This window comes from Sylvia atricapilla, chromosome 3, assembly GCF_009819655.1.
Source record: "Sylvia atricapilla isolate bSylAtr1 chromosome 3, bSylAtr1.pri, whole genome shotgun sequence".
NCBI classification, from domain to species: Eukaryota; Metazoa; Chordata; class Aves; order Passeriformes; family Sylviidae; genus Sylvia; species Sylvia atricapilla.
The window spans coordinates 36,020,877-36,042,090 of NC_089142.1; the positions used below are offsets into that span (position 1 = coordinate 36,020,877).

A 21,214-nucleotide genomic window follows, 5' to 3' on the forward strand; every position below is an offset into this window, starting at 1 on the left:
TGTTAGGATCAAAAGAATTAAATTCCTACATTTAAATTTTTTAAAGATCATTAATTATTCCACTAATGTAATTTACTGACTATTGCAAGAGTAACATAGTGAAAATACTACACTAGGTATTATGAAATATTTTTAAATATATAAAAGGATCTAATATAAGTTCTGAAAAATGCTAATATCAATGCTTGTAAATTTAAAGTGGTATGCATATATGGTCTGCAAACAACATGCATTTCACCTTTTTCTAGAACTATACAAAGTCAAGAACCTGACAGTTCCACAGAAGCAGCGCATGCAGAACAAGGACAATGGCAACACAGGAGGTTCACAGGCAAGACAGAAGAGTTGTCTCCTGCTTTCCACAGTACATTTACCAAACCAGCTGTTTGGGCTACAAAAATATTCTAACAAAAATTGTTACTCATCATTCAAGCAAGGAAACTTTTTTTTGGACAAATATAAGCTGTTCTAGTCTAATCAGCATGGTAAAGAATAGGTAAATAAACTGTATATCTGATTTAGGACTTTCTTCCTCAAATTAGAGCACAAACTCAAAAAAGTTCCGAGGAAACTGAAAGATATTATGCACTGCTGCTTACATAGTAAAAATGCAAAAATCCACAGATTACAACACGAGGGGGAAAAGGTTGGGAAGGAATACATTAAAATGCAAAAAAAGAGATTATAAAGAGTTTTATAATGCTAAACTCATCTCTACAAGAAACAGCCCCTCAGAAATATAAGTAAATCTCTTTCACCCCATGAATTCTGAAGTTGCAGAATAGTCCAAGCCAAGTTAATGGTGACTGCAATTAACATAAAAGTGTATTCCAAACAATATTCCCAGGGAAAAACGCAGTGGGTAGCACAGAGTTGAATTTAACACCCTAAGCCCTCCCACAACAGTACTATAATGGCATGTACCATTTGTCATATTAATAAGCGTGGTGCTTTCAAGCACATGCAACTCAGGCAACAATATCAATGTTATGTGCTAATTGCCCTTCGAGCTCTTATGTGTGGTACTTGAAAGGCTTCACTGCACCCCCTCATTCCCTACAGTAAATCACTATCTGTCACTGACTATTGATAATGGGAATCTTGGCAGTAACTGATCCCTGAAAGACATACTTCTACTGAACAATGGAAGTCACCACTCATATACATCAAATGAAATAAAAATTACATTTAGAGGGCTTGAAACTGCAAGCTGAAATGACCTCATATAGTCTGCAACTGATTCTAGACCATCAAAAAGAATAAACTGACAAATACAAAAGCTTACTTTCAATTAATAGGGTTTAATTTGCATCAGTTTTTGAAAAAGTGTTTGGCTGTTGTGGGGTTTTTTGGGTTTTTTTTCAGGGTGGGGGGTGGGAGTGTTTGTACACAAACACTTTCCTAGAGATAGGGAGATTTTTTTCAAGGCACATTTGAGCATTTGATAAATAAAACCACAATATCAGATGTTTCCAAACAGCACTTCTCTTTTTTTGCTGCATTTATGTCTAGTGCTGATAATATTTTAACGTTTGTCCAAAGCATGTTTGGCTTTGCTTTACAGGCAAATAACATAAAGAAGCATTTTGACTACATTTACATATAACCTATCCATAAAAAATAGAAAGGAAAATTTAGCAGAAACAAAAAGTACCTATTAAATAATCATGCCCATTCCTCCACCAATGGAATATTATTCCCTGTAGTATAATGAGCAATTTGGCCAGGCTGGCCATAAATTATCTGGAAAATTAGGCTGCTTGCCTTTTCCTTTGGGAGGTTATTACGTAGTTCAAGAGATTTCACTATTAGAATCTATTTCTGATCGTAAACATCAATTTTTCTTTCTGAATATCATCCCTTTCATCTCACTGAAATATAGGGCAGGAGTTAGGAGCTATTCCCAATTTGCTGAAAGATCTGCCTGACACTAGCTGTGATGCAAGTCTGCCCAGATTTATCCATGTATCACAAAGCGAGAGCACTCACACAGCTCTGCAGTGGCCTCACTGGAACACCATAAATCTACATTCTAGTCTATGACCCCATAGGGTCCTTTCACCTTGACCATTTTTTAAAATATAACAGACACCACAAAACAGCAAACTCAACTACCAGAATTACGTGGAGAATTGATACCACAATGTGAAGCTTTGTATCATGAGACTTCAATAAAATACAAAGTCTCATTACAGATATTTTAAAGTCAAAACAGACATTTTCATTGTTTCAAGAGCTCCTTAAGAAAAACAGATTTCTAACAACCAGTAAGATATAGAACAAATAAATGAAATAATAAAAAAAAATCTCAAGCATAGTCAAAGTAGAAAACTGGTAAAAAAATTCTTCAGTAGATTCACTTGATCATGTGGAAATACAGGAAACAACCAAGAAAGATAGGGAGACTGAAGAAAAGGTAGTGGATTTGTTTGTACCAGAAAAATAAAGGCATCTAGTCAGGAACATGGGGGTTTTGTCACCAAAATGAAATCTCTGCAGAAAAGGGAGGTACTAAAAGGAAAGCTCTGGAGTTATATTGATAATTAAGGTGAAACAAATCACCAAATCCTGATGCAACATACCCAAGATTTCTGACATTTCTTAATATGGAGGGTTTGAATTGCTATTTAAAAAAAAAAATCCAAGTCAATCTTACGCACAGAAATAGGGTATTTTCTGCAAACTTCCCAGAGCCCTACCCTTTTGCACAGCATTGTTCAGCATGCCTACCTTGGCTACGCATGGCAGCGCTACTTAGGAGGTTGCACATCCTCTGCACTCACACTGTGGCTGCATCTGCCTCTCTTTTGATCATTTTAATGAGAGTTCTTGAAAAGTAGTGGGGGATGGGAGAGGCAGCACACTGACATAATCGATTCAGACTGCCAAAAGGCGTCTGTTACAGTCTTACTCCACAGTAATTTATTTTTAAAAAACCATAAAACTACGCAGTAAGAACTTTTATATGGAAGACACTTTTTACCGCCATGGACCAAATCCTGCTTGAGATTGGACAGGCAGAATAAATGGTCCGTTTCCATCTTGGCAAAGGCCAAGCGACTACTCAATTTATATATCAGACTGTTTAATATATTTATTAGTAATCAGGAAAAGCCATGAACAGAGAAAGTCTGCTGATGGAGCAAGTTATGAAGCAATGGCTGGCAACTTTAGCCAGATTACAAAGTTCATCACTTTGAAAGGAAGCTGATGTTGTATTTAGTATCACTCATATCATCTCAGCATCTCTTTCCTCTGAAGTGAATGACGCATGCTCTTTTGTGTATGAATGAGGGAAAGGTACTTACACCATTTTACTAAGGGATGTATCATAATGTGAATGAGCCTGTCAACTAGAACTCTGTTATTTCCTAACATTTAAAGGGTTGACTTCAAAGCTCACTGAATTTTCTTTCCATGTGAAGTTTTGTCATTCCTTTGTTCTTGGTCTTCCTAGTAAAAAAAACCAAAACAACAAACAGAACCCATACGCACAAAAAACCACAAACAAAAATAAACAAACAAGCAAACCACACACACACAAAACACCCCCCAGAACAACAACCAAACTAATACAAAACAGCAACTGAAAAACCCCACAAAAATCCAAACATAAAAAAAAACTCAGATGAAAAAATAAAAAACACTCCCAACCAACCCACCAAAAATCCCAAACTTCCAGACTTTCGTTCTGCACAACTATTCTAAATCATAAGACCAGAGATGGAAATTTGAATACTCTGCAATTTAACAGGTTGCTACTACTGAAAAACCATGACAAAGAACTGGCAGGGAAGTTATGATGGGGTGATCTCATCTGACTATAATTCCCCCCATTCTCCCCTTCATTTGACAGCACAGATGCTCCAACAGTTTTCCGGTTTTCCCAGTGCCCTGCATGCCACACCAGTGGTAGCAAGACCTCACTGGCATCCTGAAAGCAGTGGGTCACAGTATCCTTTTCACAATGCAGGGCAAACCAAAGACTGATCAGGTGATCTGTATTTAATTCTTGTAACAAAAGAAAAAAGGAGTGATTGAATTAGCCCAATTAAGTGAGAATTCAAATATGATAAATATTTAAACACAAAACACAACATTAAGCTGCATAGATGCTGCTTTTTTGTGCGAGAGAAACGGATATTGGACGTGCATGTGCACAATAAAAACATCTAGAAGACTAAAAAATTCCCCTTAAAATAAAACAGAGAATACAAAACTCAGTCATCTACACTAACCAGAGATATAATCAGTAAGAAAATTCCCATCTTCTTATTAAAGATCCCCCATGGGAAGAGCACCCTTAGCCATATGTTTGCACACAGCGAGACCACTCCAACTGATTTCTTTTTCTTCCTGTTTCTGCACACCACTTTAATCATTTATTCAAAATAAATACTTTATTAATTAATCATGCACAACCAAAAAAATTATTAAATTACAGCACAAACCATTTAGGTATGGGTTCATGGGGGACTATACAGATTGCAATCCCAAGGTGAAGCCTGTAATGAACAACGAATTGTTTGTTTGGAATATAGGATTGGACCCAGCTGCCACTCTATCCAGACCCAAGTGCCACCAGCAGAATGCTTGAACAGCCATCTGCTGCAAACAAACCTGCCACCCAAAATAAGGTAGGAAGGCTGTCAGAGACTTCATGAACTCTACTGAGTGCTTCAAGCTCATTACTGAAACCTTTATGGATGGTGCAAGATTTAGTTCTGCCAATTACTAAATTAAATCCCTCAGCATAGTCAGACACAAACTTGTAAATGAAATTTCTTTTTAGAAATTCTTCAGGTAGTAAGAGACATAAATGTAGTCTTCCACATTCTGAAATATTAAGAAATGCAGCCTTCCTGGGTGTGACAAAATAAAGGATTATTATCTTGTAATATCAATTAACAACATTGTGATACTCATTACTGCATCCATAATCTACAAGGCATTTACAGGAAAGCTGTCCTGTGTTTCTACTGTGTTACACAGCTCAAAAGAAAAAAAAAAAATTCATCCTGACCCATAAGGCTCATTTCTCTATAAAGGAAATCACTGCTCTGTGATTGTGTGAGAGTGCTCTGCTTCACTTCAGAAGCGCCACATCTCCTCCAGTAACTCCTTTATCCATTTCTCTGTCTGTCCTTTATTTCTCACTTTAATGTTCAGCTGCCCCTTGGTTTTGTTTTCTACAGACTTTTAAAGATGGCTATGTCCCCTCAATACATTCCACCCCTCCCCCTTCTCCTTTCTGTGACCTTTTATCCCAACTCTCAAATTTACAGGACAAGCTCAGAGCCACCAGGAGGGGAGTGTGAATGCACTTGGATGATGGCAGTTTGAACTATGCTAAGAAATGGAAGGCAGAGAAGATTAGGAACAAAAAAACCCTTTTGGGATGCCTCTGCTCCACACACTGCTCCAAGGCTCACAAATACTGCTCTAGTTTCTCCTGAGCAGCCATGATCTCCACTCCAGGTTAAACCTGAAGCAGCTACTAAACCCATACAGGGCACTAGCCAAGCTCCCTCCTTCCCTGGCACTTGGCACATGGTCACATCTGAGTTCACACCCTGAGAAGCCCCACGCAGCCAGACCCACCACTCTGTGTGAGGAAGAGAACCAGGAAGCTCCATCTGAAGGAGCTGCTTCTAGAACATTTTTTGTCCAATACAACCATTTTGCAGGCTCTTCATATGCTATCAGTATTCTTCTTTTCCAATGCCAGCTTTTTAGAGTTTATTTAAAATTATTATTCAATTTTGTGACACACTCTCTAAAAAGTCAAATAAGCTGAAGTCTGTGTGATAAGCAACTTGCAGAAATGTATCTTTCTATAAACTCTGGGAGAAAAGTAATTGAATTCTTTATGAAAATTTCTGTATTATTATCACAAAAGGAGAACATCTTTTAATTTACTGTACTGAATGATTAATTTTTATTATGTAGGGCACAAGTGAAGGAGCAATTATGATTAAATGCAAACTGAACAGGACAAAAAATTGGTTACTTCCAGACACTGGCTGATAACCAGTGATTTAGCTGGTATCAGGATGACCTGCTTTGTCTCTTCTTTCACCTCTTTCTGAGAAGATTTATGTAATGTAAATTATTAACTTAATAATTAACAAATGTACAGTAAAGCAGGGGCATTTTTCCATTTTGCAGTACGTCTCCAAGACATAATTTTTCACTCCAAGCAATTTTGCATGTCATCTTGGACTGTAACTTACCATTGCTAAAAAAACCTTGCTTAAAAATAATAAGTGCAACATGGTTTGGTATATTTTGTTTTTCCAAGCAGAAAATCCTCATGGTAGCTTTGTAAGGTACCGGTATGGATAATAAGCCTTTTAAAGTAACATCAAAACTGCGAGTTTTACTTGCAGTAATAAAACTGCAAGTAACTACTGTTATTACAGAAAAAAAAATCACACTGTTCATTATAAAAATTGTGAACTTAATTCAGGTTTGAGTTAAGGTAGGACAAAGTCTCTAGTAAAAGCAGTATGTTTTCTTAGGCTAGGCAGTATAGCCAGAAAAAACAAGGACGGACCATGCAAGTTAATCTCAAGTATGAAGAAAGACTTCGATGTCTAGAAATTTGCCTATTTTTAATATATCTATGATAAATACAACAAAATATAAGCAATTGCCTTTTCCTATATACCCGCTACATGTTCAGACCATCAAAGAGAAAAACTTATCAACTGGCCTACAGGAAGGAAATTTCAGCTATTTCATGGAATTTCTATGCATTTTAACCAGGACTTTAATCACTTTGGAGTAGTGACAGCAAAAAAAAAAATAAATAATCACCTTTACTGGGAAACCAACCCTGAAGATTAATATGCAAATACGGGTGAGAGAAGTAAAGGAAAATGAATAAAACTTCAGCAGGAAGACAAAATTGAATTTATCTGTGAAAACTGACACAGTAATGAGAAGACACAGAAGAGAGAAAAGGGCAGACTGGTAGAGCACATATTACTGTAATAGATGATGGGAAACCTACATTTTAACACACCCCAGCTGTCAAGTTTATTAACAGCTAGGAAACCTAAGAGCTGAGTGTCTCATATCTTCTTTTACAACCTTGTTTCTTAAAAGAATTGCAGTTTAGGATTGGTTGAAGTTATTCCATTTATTCAGCTACTACAGATCTGTGCTCTGTCCCAGTACAGCCCCTGGGGTCAACTCTTTGTGAAAGAAGTAAATTTTTTTGGACATTTCTCTGCTACATTTCACATACACAGATTAGTGACAATGGGATTACACTGACAATTCCTGCAATTCTACTTTTTTTTGGTCTTAATATTTGATTTCAAATTCAGAATATTCCTCTAATTTTTCACACCTGACCAGAATGCAAGAAGAAGGATTTTTGGAGAAGCTAGAGAATTCTTGTTCATTAAGTTGATATGAAGATGCCCAGGCTAAAACAGTCAGAGGGAAGAAAGAGCGTGCAGTCTTACATTTGAGAGCTTGTAGGTAAGAAATCATTTTGCAACTCTCAACTTTCTCAAGCTTGCACACATGGTTCAAGCATATTTTCTGCAACTGTCCCAATACACCAGCCACTTCTGTAAATCCAAATTAGTCTGTCTGTACTGCAGTTGAAATGATGGTCACTCTCCTCAGTATACATATACCCTTTCTCCACTTTCAATAAACCTCACCTTTGGCTTCATCAGTGGTTTTGCCTTACAGAGAGAACTGACTGGTATCTACAGAAACCCAGAGTTATGGGGATTTGGGTGTTTTTATTATTAGTTTTGTATACTTGCATCAAACTTGAGTAGAAAGGTACCACAGGTACCAACAAATAAATAATAATTACCTAAAATGAGGGTAGAGAAGGAAGTTCACTAGAATTAGTTCCCTGCACCCTGCTTCTTTCTGTCACTCACCTTTCCCATTGCCAATATCATTCCATAACTTCTGTGTTTCTGTCTTTTAAGGTCCTCTTATTAATTAAACTTGAGGATGAAGCTTTGTCAAAAGAAACCAAACAAAACTGCCACCAGCTTCTCTGTTGACAGAGTTGCTGTTCTAGAGCTTCAGAAAACCATTTGATTTTTTAAAGTTAAAAAAAGGGAACAATATGTGATTCTGGAGCTATTACATCATAGCAATTGGCTTTAAATAATTACCAAATTTTTGCCCTTGTGTCAGAAACATCTTCTACGCTTTGTCTTGCAAGAAATTTCTATGAAGTCAAATTTAGTGAATGAAAGGCATAATTCAAGTTGAGCAATAACAGAGATATGCCTTCTTAATAAGAAGAACTATCATTAAACAAGAGCACATAACCAGATCACACTGTTTAAATAGTAACCTGGTAAAAAACCACAAAAGAGAAGCATATCTACAAAGTCTACATCTATAGCATCCTTATGCTATGCATTTCTAGACTGTTTAAAAAGCTTTCTGCATGAAACTTTAATTTTAGAGGAGTCATCAGTTCCATAACTCAGCTTTCAGCAACAAACATTTTTGGACCAAATGCTGTACAAAATCCTTTGAGAAACAAATGACCCTCAGTCTATAGAGGGGAAAGCAGCAGAACAGACATTGTCCTATAATTTTAATATTGTTTCTTTTCTTCACTCAATAGGGCTCATGCTCTTCCTCAGGCCTGTCCAGAAAACTTGTCAAGTTTTTAAGTAAATGGTACAGGTTATACCGTGCTTTAAATATGTGGGATCAGTTTACTTTCACTCAAATGAAAGTGTTTTGCCAGTGTAAAACAATGGCCCCTCCTCTTGCCACAGTCTGGACATAGGCATGCCTTTGGCTCATAGAGGCTCTATCAAACCACAAACTTTGCCAGACATCAAAAAACTCAATCTCTGAAAAAGGCAGGATATAATTTTCAGAAAACACATGAAAAGTTCCTTCGTACTGCATGTATCTGAATATTGCAAAGAAACAACTGGCATATGATACATGAAAAAATTAAGTTGTGTAGTATTTTCCTCTTAGTTTTAATATGAGAACAAAACTAAAGTAAACAGCTGAGAAATTATCACAATGCAGAAACCATTAATCATATCTTACTAAATGGCTGTGCAAAAGAGAAAAATTACCATTTTTGAACATTTTGTTCTGGTGACATAATTAAAATAACTGAAGCTTAATACTTCTCCTGTTAAAACAAGCTATATTTATGGCCTATTTTAGCTGGAAGAAAGCATTTGCATGCCAAACCAATGCCTCTCCTAAAACCAAAATATTATTCCAGTTTATCACGATACAGAATTCACCTTCTGAAACACAATTTTCTTAACACACAAGTAATGTGTGAAGATTTTTTAAAAAGCGAACATTGTGCAGAAACCAAGTGCAAACACCCTGCTCAGTGAGACTTGAGTAATTTTTGCTTCTCTTCCTGCATGAGACCAGAATGATCAACAGTAAGTCCAGAGTTAGAACTGTTTTCAGATCATTTTAATTACAAATTAGGACGCCAGAATGTTACTGATACTTACTTGAGAAGAGTTAACCACGTCCATAGGAAATTTCCCCCTCTGAAAGGGAGATAATAGTTTACAGCCTTCATTAGGAGATATCCAATTCACTTGTGAAACTGTCTTAATCTACTCCACAAATCCAGAGATCGCCTGCAACTGAATACGCACTTTCAAATAGAATTATGTATTCCTGAGAAAAAAAGACTAAAATCCTGAGAATTTGATATTTGATGCTTTAACATTCACCAAAAGAATAAAGTACTTTTATAAACATCAGTGTGAAATGATGGTGTTGACATTTTCCCACTGAGAGGGAATAAAATAAAATAATCAAATTCACTATCCTGTTTCACTCTTCTCCTACCAGTCTTCTCTATCCTATAATTAGAGATATACACATTATATTTAATTTATAATCCACTGATAAATATTTGCTCACAGTGCAATCTTTTAATACTCTGTGAAGAAAAGGCTTTAAGTACGAAAATAGCCAAAGATTATAGCTTTGAAAATATTTAGTTGTTATAAGGGGGAAAAATGCCATCTGCTGGGTACAGCTGAGGACTGTCCTTTTCTTACCAACACACTATGCTGTCCTGAGAGAGTTTTCTCTCCACTTCATAATTCATTTTTCCCATCCTGAAAACTGATTCAGATACATGCATTGTTTCTGAGGGGATGTAATAGCAACCTCATTAAAACTCTGTAAAAAAACTTCCTACCATATCCCTCTCAGAGGCTGGAGGGCTGACAACAGATAGAATGACTAGCAAAAGGAATAATAATGCTATTAATCTTTCAAAAACATTAGAACTGTCTCCAACATCCCTCCCTCCACCTTCAAATACTTCTCACTTTTGTATCTTCACTTTTATAAGCCATGGAACACTGGTTGGTGGAGTACAGGTAAAAAAACCACTTAGTCACCTAACTTAAAGCACAAAACCAAGGCTCTGAAACCTCATTAATAAAGCAATAAAGTATGAAAAAGAATTGGAGACTGTCCAGTTAAGAAATATATTTGTATGAAGAGAGTCAAAAATTAGAAAGAGAAAAATATGATTTAATAAAATGGATAAATTTTAAAATTAAGAAGTGTGATAAAAGGTAGATATGGTTTCCATATATAAACGTGAAGAAGGAAAGAGAAGAGTTGTTTCAATTCACAACAGACAATGAGACTTCTTCATGTTTTTGCTTGTTATTAATTTTACAGTGTAAAATGTAATAGCTGTCACCTGTGTGGGCATATACAAATACACATATGAGTATAGGTATGTAGATTTATACATTAAAAATTCCAATTCATTTCATATGAAGCTGAACCAGCTTACAACCTTGGAAATCCGGGTTTCAAAGTTAAAACAAAGGCTTATTTCTCATATATACAATGATGCTAAAAATGAAGTAGCTCCTGTGAACGTAGTAGCTCCTGTGAACACATCTTCCTTGTGTTTAAGATAAAAGCTTTGAAGTTGATTTCAGAATAGAATTCAGTACAAAACCATGCCTGTACTTCGCACTCACAGTCATGACTGCTTTGTAAAAAGCAAACAAGCATAAAAACTACAAAAATAAGGAATTTTGGCCTTTTTAAGATCCTCTAGCAGGATGACATTGTCAGATGGAACCAAAAACTCTACTGAAAAGTGCTAAATGCTTTTTACAAATTCCTACTCAAAGTGCAATATGTGCACATGCTCCATAAGCCACAGTTACTGTTCTCTTCCCTGTCACTCAGGTAAGTAACAGCACAGATTCTCCACTACCATTGACTCATCAGGCCCTGATTATGCAAACTGATTTCCCACTGACAGATATATGCACCCACAGCCTCACTGATTTTAATGTGCTTCTATGGCAGGATAAGCATCTTTTCCCAGAAAAAAAAAAAAGCTACAAGCTGGGTGTTAGTTAAAGAGACAGCATGTGTGATTTACCAAGCCTACGGCACATCCTAAGTCATTAAACAGATATCAAAAATCCAATTTATTTCCTCAAAATGAAAATTTCCCTTAAAATGCTATTTTTAGCAATTTATCCTACACCTGCATAGCCTTTTTAAGTCAATCATCACAACTTGAACCCCTACAAAACCAGAGATACTAGATAATTATCCTGAAAAACTATTAAGTAGGTTTCTTTTCTAATGTCTCTGAAGTTGTAAAATAGGCACATGTACCAAGAGTTTCTCTTTGCTATCAACAAGGGAAGGTGAAACTGCTGATAATCTTCCTGTATTTCAGCAGCCCATAGTTGCATGCATACCATATTGATAACACTGTTATGGCAGAAATGCAAACAATCTGCATCAGAGTAATTTATTTTGTAGACACATTTTGCTGATTCCAAAGTACTTGTGAATTCAGTGAGATACAAAAAGCTGTGCTTCTAATTCCTAAACCAATTTCAAAACATTCTGATGGTATCAAAGCAAACTGAATGGTAGTCTTGGAACTACGACTGCCATGAATTATTTTTATCTTTAATATATTCATTATTTAGTACTTATATCTGTTCTTTTACGATTTGTGAGTTTGGTGTTGTCAGAAAATTAAGTAATAAAATGCTCAGAGTAAGACCAATGAAGAGTAGAAACATGTACAGTATCTTTGTCTGCCCAGACTGTTTGTTCTGCTCTACCATGGTGATAATTTCTTTTTCCTTTTAGCTTGACAATTTCTTTTCCCTTTTAGTTTGCTTTATTCCTCTTTGAACTATACCACAGAAGGCAAGGAAGTCATCTGAGCTGAGCTTTTTTCCCTTTAAATGCATGCTTCATAGAATCACTGAATGGTCTGGGTTGGAAGGGACCTTCAGGATCATCAAGTTCCATCCCCTGCCACAGGCAGGGACATCGCTCACTAGACCAGGTGGCTCAAAGTCCCATCCTAGTCTTGAACACCTTCAGGGACAGGGCATCCACAACTTCTCTGGGTAACCTATTCTACTGCCTCACCACCCCCACAGTTAAGAATTTCTTCCCAATACTTAATCTAAATCTGCCCTTTTTCAGTTTAAAGCCATTCCCCCTTGTCCCATCACTACAGACCCTTGTAAATAGGCCCTCCCCAGCTCTCCTATTGCCTCCTCTTCAGGTACTGGAAGCTCTCCTGTCTCCAGGCTGTACAAGCCAAACTGTCAGTCTTTGTAGGAGAGGTACTCCAGCCCTCGGATCATCTTTGGGGCCTCCTCTGGACTCATTCCTACAATTCTTTGATTTCAAACACCAAGGAAAAATACTTTTCAGATCTGTAATAATCCTATAATAATGCTCCTTTCTGAACATAGTTTAAAATGCACAGATCTGGGAACTCAAGAAAACAGACAATAAAATCTCATTGAGGAACAAATTACACCCACAAACACATACCACAAAAAACCACAAAAAAACCCTGAGTATTAATTCATACTGTAAACAATTAATAGAGAAAAAAATATTCTGAGTTAAAGTACCATTTATGGCATACTTTAAAAAAAACTAAAAAATACCCCTTGTCTGAAAAAGACCAAATAGTCACAACATGCAGAAATGCAAAAAATGCATCTCAAAGAAGCTCACACCAATTTCTAAAATCCATGTAAAGCACTTAGAACAAGATGTTCACAAATACCTTCTAGTAAGTTCTATAATTAAAATATTTTATATGTACTGGTGGAAAAAAACCATGTTCACAACTGAGTTCCAGTAAGTTTGAGAGCAGCGTATCTATTTCAAGCTATAGCAAAAGAAAGATGAACGTTGTTTTTATGTAAATTGATGGCTTTTTTTTAATGTAAATTGATGGCTTTTAAATAATGCATCTGGCAAAACTTTACAGTGTATAACATAGAACAATACCAAATTCCTGTTTATATAAACTGCATGTTATTTTACACTGCAACTCACAAATCTTCTCAAAAAGGACAATCCTGCAATTCGTAAATTAAACATGTCCAATAAGAATTCTTAATCTAAGTACTGTACTGAAAAATCTCTAGTTATAGTAAAGAAAGCATAAAGAAAGAAAACAATAAAACGTTTTAAAATATGTATTAGTTTAAGTGTCTAACAGTTCCATGTTATTTGCAAAATATTTAACATCTGATCTGCAGATTATCTTAGAATAAGTCTGATTGGCAAGGACATTGCATGTCATCTGATTCATGCTCAGGACTGGGTCAGCTTCCAAATTATATCAGGTTGCACACAGGCTCATCTAATTAACTTCTGAATGTTTCCAAAGATGAAGACTCCACAATTTGCCAGCCTAACACAGTGTTTGACTTTTATCACAGTTTCTCCTCTTGACCTTCTACAATTTGTGTCCTTTGCCTGTCATTTTTTCAACATGAATCTCTGTGCAATGCAGCTTCATCTACTCTACTACCTGCCATTAGGGAGTAGTAAATAGCAATAAAGGATTACATAGCCTTCTCTTATTTAGACAGAGGAAACCCAGTTCTCTCAGCCTTTCTTTGTACGCCATGTTCCCCAATCCCCCCACAGTCTTGGATGCACTCCACTGAACTTGCTCCAGTGTATCAATGTCTTTCTCAATTTGGAGAGCCCGAAACAAGACACAGTACTACAGATGCAGTCTCACAAATGCCAAACAGATGTGAAGAATCATCCTCTCCACTGCAGCCCAGCTATCACATTAACTGACTTCCTTTGCTCAAAGGGCTAACTCCTGCCCCAATTTCAAAGTTTTGCCTTCCAGTATCTTGTTACAGTTTGTCCAGTTTGTCCTGACGTCCAGTTTGCCTAAGTAGTCCCTAACTTCCCTGCACTCTGCCATGATGTTGAGGGACCTCAAAAGCCTGAGTACAGACCAAAGCAAAGACTCCAGTGTGTACCCTTCAGCCTTTTTGTATCTTTGCCACTATCCAGTGCTGCATCAGCATCACACCATTTCCCTAAGTCTTCCTCCCATTAACAAGGCACCCAAAGAATCGGTGACTTACCTTCAACTCCAGCATAGTTCCGCTTTTCCTACTTCCTTCTCTCTACACTCAAACACTGTTTTTACATTCTTCATGGAGGTCTGTCACTGTTTACAGATTCCATACATTTCATTGTTTGAGTGAGTTGACTTAGGAATTTCCCATTCAAGCAAGCTCTATCTGTTTGCCATACCTGCTTGTCTCCGTACACACGGAAGAGCATCTCCTTGTGCATTTGAGGAAGCTGTTCTTGAAGATCAACCAGCTGTCCTGAGCCTCTCTGCAGTTCAAAGGGACCTGATGTGGGATGCTACCTCTATTACATGAAAAAGTCAAAGCCAACTATTCTGAAGTCCAATATAATTTCTTCACTGCCTGCTTCTCTCACTCCTTTCAGATTCTACCACCTTACAGTAGTTCAGTAGGGGGTGGCATCAGCCCTCCATTTCCACATTCACAAATAGCAAGAAATCTAAGCTACCTGGACAAAAAGGAATAAACATCTATCCAAATGTAAATTAGAAGAGAGAAATACATGAGACGTACGAAAATTTTTAAGATGTGGTATTTGGGAGCTTTTCTTGATCTCACTCAAGAAATACAAATGGATCTTAACAGGGAGGATAATCATGATGATAACTGACACAAGCAACTGGAAAGACTACTTTAAGGCAGCAGCTAGTACAAGAAAAGGGAACAGGGTCTATAAAACATACGAGACTACATTTACATTCCAATTTACAAACATATAGATAATTTTCAGATGATATGAGGCAAAGCCTTTAAAAATCTGGAGAAATGAGTAGCTGAAGTAGAATAATTATCTGACAGATGGAGATTGCCCAAAACTGCCACTTGAACATATAAAAAGATGAGGCTGACTTCACTTTTGAAATACAACATTAGGAATTCTGAGAGCATCCTGAGTATTATTTGTGGAAGGTCCAAGAGTTTGTTCAGTGTACCAGAGCATAAATAGAGGTTAGATTAAAAGCTTTACTTTGATACTAGTTTTCAAAGCCTTAGAAGCTTTACAAAAATATTTTAAATATCCTCATATAAGCAAAATAGCATATAAATTTACAGCATAGCACTTCACTAAAATGTCTGTCTACCAGTTTCCTCTGCAATGCCAATGTTGCAGCTGCACAAGCACATTTCTACAATGGTGGATCTGGGCCTCCCCTTCCTGTGCCATTGCATTGTTCTTCCTGCACATAATGTCCTCTTCAATCTGCTGGCACAACCATGCCCCTTACATTTCCTTTTTTTTAGGAGGTCAGCTCTAGTAACAACTGAATGCCTGAAGGTAATAGCCAAGCAAATTACTCCTTTACCTTCAGTTGCAACTCTCACATTTCCACAAAAAGTAAGCAATTCCAAAGCACGTGTACTTCCTTTAACAACAGTACAGCCATAAACACACTTAACAGATTCAAACCTGCACTCAGCCTGCTGTCATCCTCAAACAGCCCCCCATCTTTGCCTCTATTTGCAACATCTTGCCCTTATTTATTCCATTATTGCTGTACAACTTCATCTACGTTCGGCCTCATAACTCCTCTGTACCCAACAGCAATGCAGCCCCAACACTGTCTGTGATCTCTGGAAACTAGGGGAACATGGGATTATTATTTTTTTCACCAGGGTATTATTTGCAAAAGTCCCTTTCTGAGATTGGATGGCACATATAAGAACAAGTTTGTGCTCTTTGGTAATGGACATTGTGCAAACAGCGAAGGCAAAGACTTCACAGCCCAAACTAACAACTTCAGTATCGCATAAAAGTGGGAATGGGAAGAGAGAAAGGAGCACATCAGTGCTGCTATCTTAGCTGATTCAATTAACTCATATGATTTTGCAGCCAGTTACTAAATTGTTTTGAAAGCAGAAGAGTGAGAAAGACCAGCTTATAAAAAGGACATAAAAAGATCTACATGAGAGCAAATCAAGAATATCAGAACCATTTTGAAGCTGTTGCAGCTCTTCTTCTCCTCCAGCCCTTTTTAGTTTATAAAACAAAAAGGAAAACTAAAAACCACTTGCAAGAAAAAAAGGAAAACCACTTTAAAAAAATAATAAAGGAAGACATTCACTTGCCTGTAGTCATGGTATCTATATCTGGTTGATGATTTGTAATATCCAATGGATCCAAGGATATCCCCAGTATCCTTGAATGTATTACATTTTATCTCCCATTTTTTTATTACTTGACAATGTCCAGGCTAAACAGAACTTTGCCTAAACACTGTTTGGGGTTTTCCCCATATGGTCTAGTTAATCATGGATACAATAAAAAAATGCAAACTTAACACTAATAATAGTTCATGTCTACTACAGATTACTAATTTTTTTTAGAGGAGTACATCTTCAAAGATGAGTAAAATCCTTGATGTTTTTCAGCACTTCAAGGTACTAGATAAAATTCATATTACACTGTGATTTTAAATGTTATCAAATTGACCCAGAAAGATATTAATTCAAAGCAAATAAAGCCAAAAATTTGCTAGTAACTTGATTTTAGCACTCTGATACAGATAAAATTAAGGGATTTGCACAGGCTAATTAAAAATCTGTAAAAGGAAGCATGGACATTTAAGAAATCCTGGTTATGGAAGTTACCAGAAATACGGTACTATGTGACATTTTCACTTGATATTTGTGACATTTAAAAAAGACTCAGAGTTAGTTTGGGGTTTTTTTGGCTTTTTTAAGAAATTCATAGAGTCAGATATTTTGAGAAAAAGCATCTCTACTATTTAAAAGCCGTCTTCCCTGTAATATAAGTGAAAATCTCCACACAGCAAATAAACACCATTCACATTCTCTACTGATAAGGTCATTTAACTTGTAGGTCATTGGGAAAAGCAGTTAATGTGCTTAAGACTCTCTTATTTTATGTTTTTTGTGAGCATCATCATAATTAGGAAAACACAAGGTATACGTGAGACCACTGTTCTAATAAACCTGGAATTAAAGAGAAGTGTTGGGAAGCAGGTCAGCCTTTTTAAAACACATGTAATGTTAGGGCTTTTTGGTTCAGCTGCTATGTTTCACAAGAGACAAACAACAAAGTACTCTCTTATTTAATTGATTTAATGAGTTGCTGGTTGTTATTCCAGGGGTTTTGTGTTAGGGGGCTTTGGTGGATTTTTTTTCAAGTAAGACTAACCATATTGAAGTAACGAGAAGAGACAGAGAGAGCACAAGCTGAAATTCTTGCAAACATGACACAAAAAGAGTTAATCTAACCATCATCCTGATGCTTGGAAAGGCTGGACTATGATAATACACAGGAGACAATTACCACGGCTCAGCTGATAACATGTAACTCACTAAGGTGCAATAATGCAATTTCTTTCAAATATGTGCAGTGAACAGGAGTGTCAGTATTAGGTCACCAAGGTTACAGAAATCTGCCTTTCTTTGGGATGCAATAGTATCTTTTTTCTTTATGTTTATTCTTTGTTATGCAGTCTTCATCTTTATCAGGCTTATTCTAAAAGTACTTCACAGATTGTAAGACCAATCCTTTTTAATTCAATGGCAAAACTCCCTCCAATATCAAGAGTAAAATAACTAAAGCCCACATAAAAGCAATTGGTCATTCACCCATAACGGGACTACATCTGGGGTGAAACAGCAGCTATTTTGCAGTTAACATTTCTATTGCAAACTGATCTATGGATGGAAATGCTCAACCCAAAACACAAGGGAATTTACACAGATAGAAAATAATCACACTGACTAAAATCTGGTAAATTCCCCAGAGGTAACTCCCTTATTCAGATGAAAAATGCACAAGATTGTTTACAATTGTTCAGGATCTCAATTACATATGCTATCTAAAAGACATGTCCAAAGCTGATAGAACTCTAATCTCATGCTACTGAATAAATCATGCTCCTATATGCTTTTTTTCACCATTTGAGTGAGTAGAGACCTCTAAATGCAAGGGCTGCATGGTTGTGGCTTTGTGATTTGGTTCAGTTTGTAATACTACTGCCCAGGCTGTAAACTGTGATAAGATCACACACAACTGTAACACAGGTTTAGTTATGTCTGCATTTCAAGATTTAAAGATGAGCCTGTAAATCAGCAGAGAGGACTTAGAAATTACAGACAATCCTTGTTCACATTGTTGCAAGCTGTTATGTATTTGAGATCAATACTTTACCTTGGGCTCCTTATTGTCTGTAAGAGATCAATAAAAAGGCATACATTCTATTTCTGTAAATGTTGCTTGCCTACCTGTGCCAAAACAGCATGCAAGTTCTGTAAATTCTGTAACAGTACTTCAGCCATGTCTGCAGTATTTTGCTGTCAAATGCCCAACAGATTCACTGGCTGAATGGCAGATCCCAGAGGGTCGGGATCAGTGGCACAGGGTCTAGTTGGAGGCATGTCACTAGTGGTGTTCCCCAAGGTTCAGTAGTAGGCCCAGAATTGTTTAACTTATTCCTCCATGACTTGGATGGAAGGGCAGAGGCCTCCTCAGCAAGTTTGCTGATGACACAAAGCTGGAGGAGTGGCTGATACCCCAGAGGGCTCTGCAGCCCTTCAGAAGAACCTCAGTAGGCTGGAGAGAGGGGCAGAGAGGAACTTTCTAAAATTCATCAGGCAAATGCACACAGTCCTGTACATGGCAGGAGTAATCCCATGTGCCACAATAGGCTGGGGGCTGATCTGCTGGAAACCAGCTCTGCAGAGAAGAACCTGGGGATTCTGTTAGAGTACAAGCTGTCCATGTGTCAGCAGTGCCCTTGTGGCCAAGAAGGCCAATGGTGTATCTTGGGGTGCATTGCCAGTAGGTATGGGAGGGATCCTGTCCTTCTACTCTGCTCTCACAAGGCCACATCTGGAGAGCTGTGCCCAGTTCTGGGCTCCTCAGACAACTAGAGCTCCTGGAGCAGGTCCAGCGGAGGCCAACAAGCATGACTGAGAGACTAGAACATCCCTCTACAAGGAAAGGCTGAGGGAGCCGGGCCTCTTCAGCCTCGAGAAGAGAAGACTGAGAGAGGACTTCATCAATGTCTGTAGGTATCTGAAGGGAGATGTCAGAGGTTGGAGCCAGGCTTTTTTTGGTTGTGCCAAGCAATAGTACAAGAGGCAATGGGCAGAAAACTGCCCACTGATGCACAGGAAGTTCCATCTGAACAAGAGAAAGAACTTCTTTACTGTGTGAGTGACCAAGCCTGGAATAGATTGCCCAGAGAGATTGTGGTGTCTCCTTCACTTGGACATATTCAAGAACCATCTGGATGCAATCCTGTGCCATGAGCTCTAAGATGACTGCTTGAGCAGGGAGGTTGGACCAGATGAGCAACCCACTGTAGTCTCCACCCAACCTTACCCATTCTGTAATGCTGTAATTCCTTTTTGGATTACCAAAGAAGAAAATTTTCTTTGCCTAAAAGGTTTGAAACCTGTATCAATGCTTACTTTTAATCTCCGTGTGGTGGGAGGAGGCAGGAAGTCCAATGTTGTCACATTAGAATTGCAGTAGCAAGACACTCAGTTCATCAAATCAAACAGAATTTTAGTGCTCAGAACTCAGGGAACTGTCTTTATAGACTCTAAAGTTAAAGATGCTTCTTTAAAACTCTGGTCAACAATTTTAAAAGCTGTTTTATTCTGAAGTTTCTTTAAATTACTTTAGATTTTACTCAAAGTAACAACTGAAGCAGGCAAACCAGGAGTATTTCATTTCCAGTTTGGTTTCACTGAGCAGAAACTACTATTCCATAGGACGTTATTTAAGATAAATACCTCTCTCCCAAGAGTGCCAAGTTACTATTTTCTGCCCCAATACTTCATTAAATTTTATTTTTGTTGGTATGAATGCACTTATATTACTAGTAGCAGTCAATTGTCATGTGTGATGGAGTAAAACCTACCTGGAAGAACTGTACTTTATTTATGAAATATCAGATTTCTAGGATTTTCTACATGCATGTGAGAACAGCATGAACACAGATATATTTAAATATTACATTATTTACTGAGTAATTCAGGTAGTTATTCCATAATATAAGAACTGGTCTCATTTTCACATAGCTGAAATATGATAGAACTTTTCTAAATGTTAGAAGTTTTTCCAATTCTACAATGGATCAGCCATTCTTTAATAACTTATTATTAACTGCTACTAACTTTTTAGAAATAGCTTTTTTGCTGGCTCATATTTTATAACCTTTTCATGTTCCAATCAAATAATCTATGATGTAATATATTAAACATAACACAACAGGACTGACAGTCTTGTATTTAAAATCAGAGATTAACTAATCAACCAATACTCCTTTGTTAATGTGAAATGAAAAATGTGCTGCATTTTGTTTCTGAATCAAAAGCTAGTACTGTAATATGTGTAAACTCCAGCAGAAGTCATAAGAATACTCTAATAAAATAACCTTCCTATCAAATAATGGGCAATTTTAAAAGGAACATTTACGCAAATCTTTCATATTACATTTCATATTACATTATTCCTATGACTTAAATAAACTGCAAGCAAACATAAAATGTAATGAGCTGATTATCTAAAGTAAATGGAGTATTTCTGTGTATTCTCTGAAATAGTTACGTTGTTACTGAAGACTTAATATTGCATTTTCAAACACAAAAAATTGAACAGATAATTCTGACCTCATGAAACACTGAGAACTTATCACTTGAGTACATTTTGCATAAAAACCCCCATATCTTTAAGATTCTCTCTATTCACCAAAACATTTTCATTAATGTAACATGCAGATGTCTAAAAGTTTAAAATGGGCCATTATTAGCACTCTGGAATATGCAAGCAATATCTG

The 21,214-nt window shown here is 36.9% G+C and overlaps 1 protein-coding gene across 1 annotated transcript in view; it reads right to left on the reverse strand.

Moving 5' to 3' along the window:
• Window positions 1-21,214, reverse strand: part of RNGTT (RNA guanylyltransferase and 5'-phosphatase) — a 168,576-nt gene that overhangs the window by 40,932 nt on the left and 106,430 nt on the right.